The 6,000-nt window shown below is 38.2% G+C and overlaps 1 long non-coding RNA gene across 1 annotated transcript in view; it reads left to right on the top strand.

Moving 5' to 3' along the window:
* Positions 1-5,342: 5,342 nt before the first annotated feature.
* The window catches only part of LOC150090425 (uncharacterized), a 96,193-nt gene continuing 95,535 nt past the window's right edge, over positions 5,343-6,000 (top strand). Inside the window, exon 1 of the long non-coding RNA XR_016546707.1 lies at positions 5,343-5,429. This is a non-coding gene — a long non-coding RNA (uncharacterized LOC150090425). The remainder of the gene's footprint in view (positions 5,430-6,000) is intronic.

Below are 6,000 nucleotides of genomic sequence, written 5' to 3'. Positions count from 1 at the left end.
GACTGGCGTTCCAGCCCGTGACCACCAAATACAGAGGATGCGGAAAGGTCAGGGAATGACCACCGCATATCCCCAGAGCAATATGGCCTTAGTTGCTAATGCTCCTAAAAACCAAAAACAACAACAACAACAGCTTCCCATATGCAGCACCTTGCAGCTGTCAATGTTAAACTTAAATTTCTCAGTGCATCTGCCTAATTTTTCTAGATCTTGTTGCAGCAGCATACATTCATTACTGTTAACTGCCAACCTTCATATTGTCTGCATAAGTAAACATTAAGCCAGATATACCTTCATCAGTATCATTAATAAATCCGGAAAACAACAATGGGTCCAGAACTGTGGGACTGCACTAATAACATTATTATTATTATTATTAGCCATATGGTGCAAGGAAGCCGGAGGCTTATGCTGCACCAGCCAAAAAAAAAATTTCTGAGTTACCCTGAGAGAGTCCGAAGTAGAAGGGAATCACCAAGAAAGAGAAGAATGTTGATATCCAGCTCAGGACCCTCTGTTTCATGAAGAACGGTGTTCATTTATAATAATACTCTATCTTGAACCACTCAAACTGCCCTTTTATTCATAGCTATAACTTTCCCTTAATGCTACACTGCTCCAGTTTGTACAGCAGACTTTTATGTGCAACAGTATCAAAAGCTTTCCTGAAATCCAAGTATACGATATCAAAATTATTTTTTGCATCCAGTTCTTTGTCACTGTATCATAGTTTCCAATCAGATTGGTTAGACAAGATCTCCCTTAACAAATCCATGCTGTGACTGCCCTCCTGTCTAGGTGGTCCTTCCTTACTTCATTAACCTCTGACTGTATTGTTTTCCCTGGAACATAAGTTAAGCTAAGAGGTCTGTATTTATTTGTCCTTTTTGGAATTGGCGATACATTCCCACATCTCCAGTCCATGGGAACCTCCCCTAAACCTAAAGATACTCTTATAATTATGGCTAAGGGTTTGCTTACCTTATGTGTTGCCTTCCCTAATATAATTGGATAGTTCCCATTCACCCAAAGTGCCTATTTTATGTTTAACTTCAACAATGTCGCTTTCACTTTCCTCTCAGTTATCACAAAATCATTTATCTTTCTGTTAGAGTTTGATAAAATTGTGACATTCCCCTCACTAAAGAATTCCTGATGTATACCTATTCAACCAAAAATACCAATTCAACCTGTCAGCAATCTGAACAGGATCTTCAACAGTTAACTGTTGACATTAAATGGACTAATGTGATTCAACAACTTCCACTATTAATATAAGTGAAGAAGTCTTTGCTGCTTTTCTTACCACCAGGCACTCACATCTGGTGAGTATGGGCTTGGCACACCGAGGGTCCTGAGCTGGATATCATCATTCTTCTTTTTCTTGGTGATTCTCTCTCTTTCTCTCTCTGGGTAATTCAGAAATTTTTTTTTTCATCTGGTGCAGCATAAGCCTCAGGCTTCCTTGCATCATATGACTATTAATAATAATAATAATAATAGTGGCAAATGATTCAAGAAAGCAAGCTTATTCAGCATTAAACTCCAGGGGCTCAAATCTGGTGAGTATGGGCTTTGCACATCTAGGGTCCTAAGCCAGATATCATAATTTTTCTCTTTCTTGGTAACTTGGGGAATTTTTTTTTTTTTTTTTTCTGGCTGGTGCAGCATAAGCCTCAGGCTTCCTTGCACCATGTGTCTGTTAATAATAATAATAATAATAATAATTAGCCAGGAAAAAAAAAGACACCTCCCATTTCACCTATTCATCCGCTCCAACAGTTTAGAAGAAGGAGAAGAACTCTATTGCATACAATCTGTCTAGTTCTTCCTTGAATTTATTCAAGTTATCAGCTTCCACAACAAAAGATGGAAGTTTGTTCCAGCAATCAACCACCCGTTGGCCAATTGGCATTCTTTCTCAGAGGCTTCTCTTAATCTGCCTTGGCTTGCCTAACCTCCTTTGTGACTTGATTGCAGACTACTTTATATCTACCATAGGCTTCTGTATTACCTGATAATTTATATGTATCACATGCATTTTTCTTCTCTGCCATAATAGTTCACTTTTACACAAATTTATGCCTAAGCCCTGAACAGTATTTCTTCTTTGGTACAAAATGCCTCATAGCTTTGTGATTATTTTCCTGAATGCTTTCCATTTAGTATTTGTTGTTGGTAACATCATCAGTTGGTCCCGGGTATAGAACTTAAAAACTGTGTGAGATCTCTGTAATCTCCTTTATGAAAGCAAAAGCCCCTTCCCGTTTCCCTTGATGGTAGCTACATCTTTAAGTAAATTCCACCATCAAACTTTTTTTAACTGGTCTAAATCATAATGAAGCAGAGTGGTCTGTTTTTGATGTAAACCAAGCTTCCTAGCTTTAAATCATTGGAAAACTGACAAATTTTTTTGCATTCTCTAATCAGTCACTAACTCAGGGGCGGTAGTCTTCCCAATTGTATCATCTATGACATTGCAGTACCTAACAGGTAATAAATATTGAAGTATTTACTGTCATCTGAGTTAGTGCATTGGCATCACAGTAAACCAACCGAAGTTGTGGAGTGACATCATTAATGTGAATTCCTTCAAGAGTTGTACCCGTCTCATTCTACCTTGAATAAGTAATGCTTCTCCAGTAGAGGAGACTGTTGTTACTTATTCTCAGTGGGCACCACCACTTGATGGTCATTTCAGGCCCCTCGTCGGTGAGTGGGTAAGAGAAATGAAATGATCAATTATATTTCTGCTTGTGGCCGTCGTTATGTGTCTGTGTATCCCCATCCCCAAAGTAAGTTTTCCTATCCACCTAATACTGCTTCAATATCATCTGCAAATTTTCTTGCACTTCTTCTTTTCAAGCTTCTCTGTAAAGGCAGTTTCATCTATTTTCAACTACTAACCATTCTGCGAAACCTTCTCCCCCATGAGCGCTGCACAATCTCTCAAGAGCCAAATTGATTGACAAGGCTCTCCCTCCTAAAGTGTCTAGACAAAATTGTAGGCACTTTCAAATCTAATCATAAGTTGTGAATTTTTCTCAACATAATTTCTATACCTGCGAAGTAAATTCCCTGAACTCCTCTTCTTAATACTGTACACATTGCTCCTAAGAATGAAAAGGACCTGGGGATAATTATGCAGGCAGATATGAAGTTCTCTGAGCAGTGAAGATGGGCTGCAAGAGTAGCTCATGGTGTCTTGTCAATGATATACAGGAATTTTTTTAGCAGGGATAAGGAGATGATTATTCCCTTGTATAAGGCAATGGTCAGGCCACACCTTGAGTACTGTATACAGGTCTGGAGGCCTCATTTTAAGAAAGATGTAGAGCTGTTGGAACGAGTACAGAGAAGGGCAACAAGATTAGTGAATGGAACAAAGGGTTGCTCTTACGAAGAAAGGCTTAAGTTTTGCAAATTACAGTGTCTGGAGACTAGGCACCGGCGAGGTGTATAAAGCCTTGAATGGTTTGAGCATGCTCACTGCTGATGGGATACTGCCTCTTGCCCAGAATAATCACCTGAGAGGGCATAAATTCAAATTGAGGAATGACATGTAGGATAGATGTGCGGAAATTTGCCTTTAGCCAGTGGGTAGTTGGTTGGTGGAACAGACTTCCATCCTTTGTTGTGGAAGTTGATAGCCTAAATAAATTTAAGGCTCAGCTGGACAGGTATTTCGAATGAACGGAGGGGTGAAGTGGAAGTTTTTTTTTTTTTTTGGCTGATAAGCATAAGCTTGCTTTCTTGCATCATATGCTTCTACTAATGCTAATATCTGTAGGGCCAATGTGCACAACAGTATCTTTTGTGCCCTTACATAATGATAGCTGTTCTATGGCATTGTTAACTCTTCCAACTGGAGGAGGGTGGGGGATAGTCCATCATTATTTGTTATTTTCTAATTTGTTAACTTTGCAGTTAATATATTCCTGTTTTTTTTTCGTTTATCATATGTATTCCAGAAATGTGTTCAATATAAAATCATCAAATTTCAAGAGATGAAATGAAGTTTCTGAGAGGTATGATGAAAGATTAGGGAAGAGATAGAGTATAATACACAGTCATTAGTCATTAACAGACTGCCAAATAGGACATTAGAAATGAAAATGGAGGGTAAAAGACCAAGAGGAAAGCCGTGAAGCAGATGGTAAGAAGAGGTGAAGAGCAATATGGAGAGAAGGGTCGAGAGACGGGTCTTTCCTTATAAACCCGGAAAGAAACTGGAACTACAGCGTATAAGTGCCCTCGCAGGTAGCACCATTGGTAGGATCACCGTCCTTCCAACACCAGGTGGAAAAGACCAGAGTTCGAGTCTTATTGATGACATGAGGATTTTTAAGGGCCTTCTCCACAATGTGGCTGAGTTAGTCGCTCTCAGGTGAGGACAGCATGGTTTTTTCTCCTGGAAACTCAGGTTTTTCGTCTAGCAAACGGAAAATCAACCTCAGACCACATGTAATTTACAGACAATATGGCCTTAGTCGCTAATGCTCTTGAAGTCCTACTACAACGAGAACACTAAGGTGGCAACAGCTGAAAACAGATTATTGTTATTAATGAATAAGTAAGTAAGTATAAAGATTTTGCCATCTTTCAAGTATTGTATGTTTATCTCCAGTGCCAGATTAAGGCATGGGCTAGTAGGGAATTTGCCCGGGGTGCCAAAAACAGAAGAACAATGAGGCAAGACATATATATATATATATATATATATATATATATATCCTTAGTAAAAGGATGACATGGTGGTTATAACCACTGTCTTCCTCATATTCCTTCGGTAACGCGAAGACTTTTTTAACCCTTTTTTTTTTCCATTTTCTGGGCGATTTTGTCAGTGTCACGCGGGAATAGAAAGTTTTTTTTTTGCCTCTCCTGGATAACGGTTTTTTAACCTGCGAAACAGTCAGCCCGGTCAACGCAATTTATGGAGATAATACACGTGGATCGGTATGGTAGTTATCCGTAACTAAAATAAACTGCATTAAGGGAGGGGGGGGATGTGGCGGCGGGGAATAACAAAACACAACTCCTAGCTTCCCAACACCTCTATCATTTGGGAATGAATGAAAATAGACGATATTCGTTATGTAAACTGAGATAGTTTTGTGTGAGCAAAGGGAAGTTTTTTCTGCTTAATTGAATTGTATTCTACTAAAGCGTTGCCATATTGTATTAAAAGTGTTCGTTTTTTTGTTTTATTTTTTTTTCCTGCTTTTTAATTCCTTTAGGGTACTTTTTGATTGTCAGCTTTTATGCTATAACTACTCAAATTCTCTTAAGGTGGGAGCCTGTAGGCAATACAGTAAGTATACTGTAATTTGAATTGGCGCCACCTATTGACGCTACTGCAACGAGGCGCCAAGCTCGGGTGTTTGGGTCTGTTTTATTGTTTACTTCCCGCGTTTTTGTATTTTTCTGTAAGTATATACATTTTATTTCGTAAAAAAATATAATTTTTTATTTATATTTAGGTTTTATTTAGTTATTTATTTTTTGCTTATATCATTTACATTGCAGAAAGAGTTCTTAGTGTATTTGGAATTTTCACCGTGATTTGGTTAGTGGTTGAGTCGATGTTCTATCCCGTTTGTGGTGTTAATTTTTCTTTTTAACGCTATTATTATTGATTATTTTTTCCATAATCAATGTTACAAAGAATGGTGCGAGGTTGTTACTCGTTATTATTTACTCCTACATTCCATTTATTAATTTTAAGTCTCCACTTCACATTGTAATGAATCGACTGTTGGGGTTGAGGTATATAATGATACAGAATTTATAATTTTCTGTCGTACTCGTTGTCCCCCAAGGGACAGCGAATAATTTTACGTTCGACTTTAGGTATAAAGCAGTGGCATATCGTTCTATGGTTCAACTGTAGCAGGGCTATGAGTTCGTGCGGTGGGTTGAGGTGAACAAGAATATAAGAAAAAAATTGCAAAAAAATAATTAAATTATATTGCAGAAGGTTCTGAGGCCGAGCTGATA

The sequence above is a fragment of the Mastigoproctus giganteus genome, chromosome 2 (genome assembly GCF_048544385.1).
Source record: "Mastigoproctus giganteus isolate SK-2022 chromosome 2, ASM4854438v1, whole genome shotgun sequence".
NCBI lineage: Eukaryota > Metazoa > Arthropoda > Arachnida > Uropygi > Thelyphonidae > Mastigoproctus > Mastigoproctus giganteus.
The sequence above is the reverse complement of the archived record's forward strand: the minus strand, read 5'-3'. Positions and strand labels throughout refer to the sequence as shown.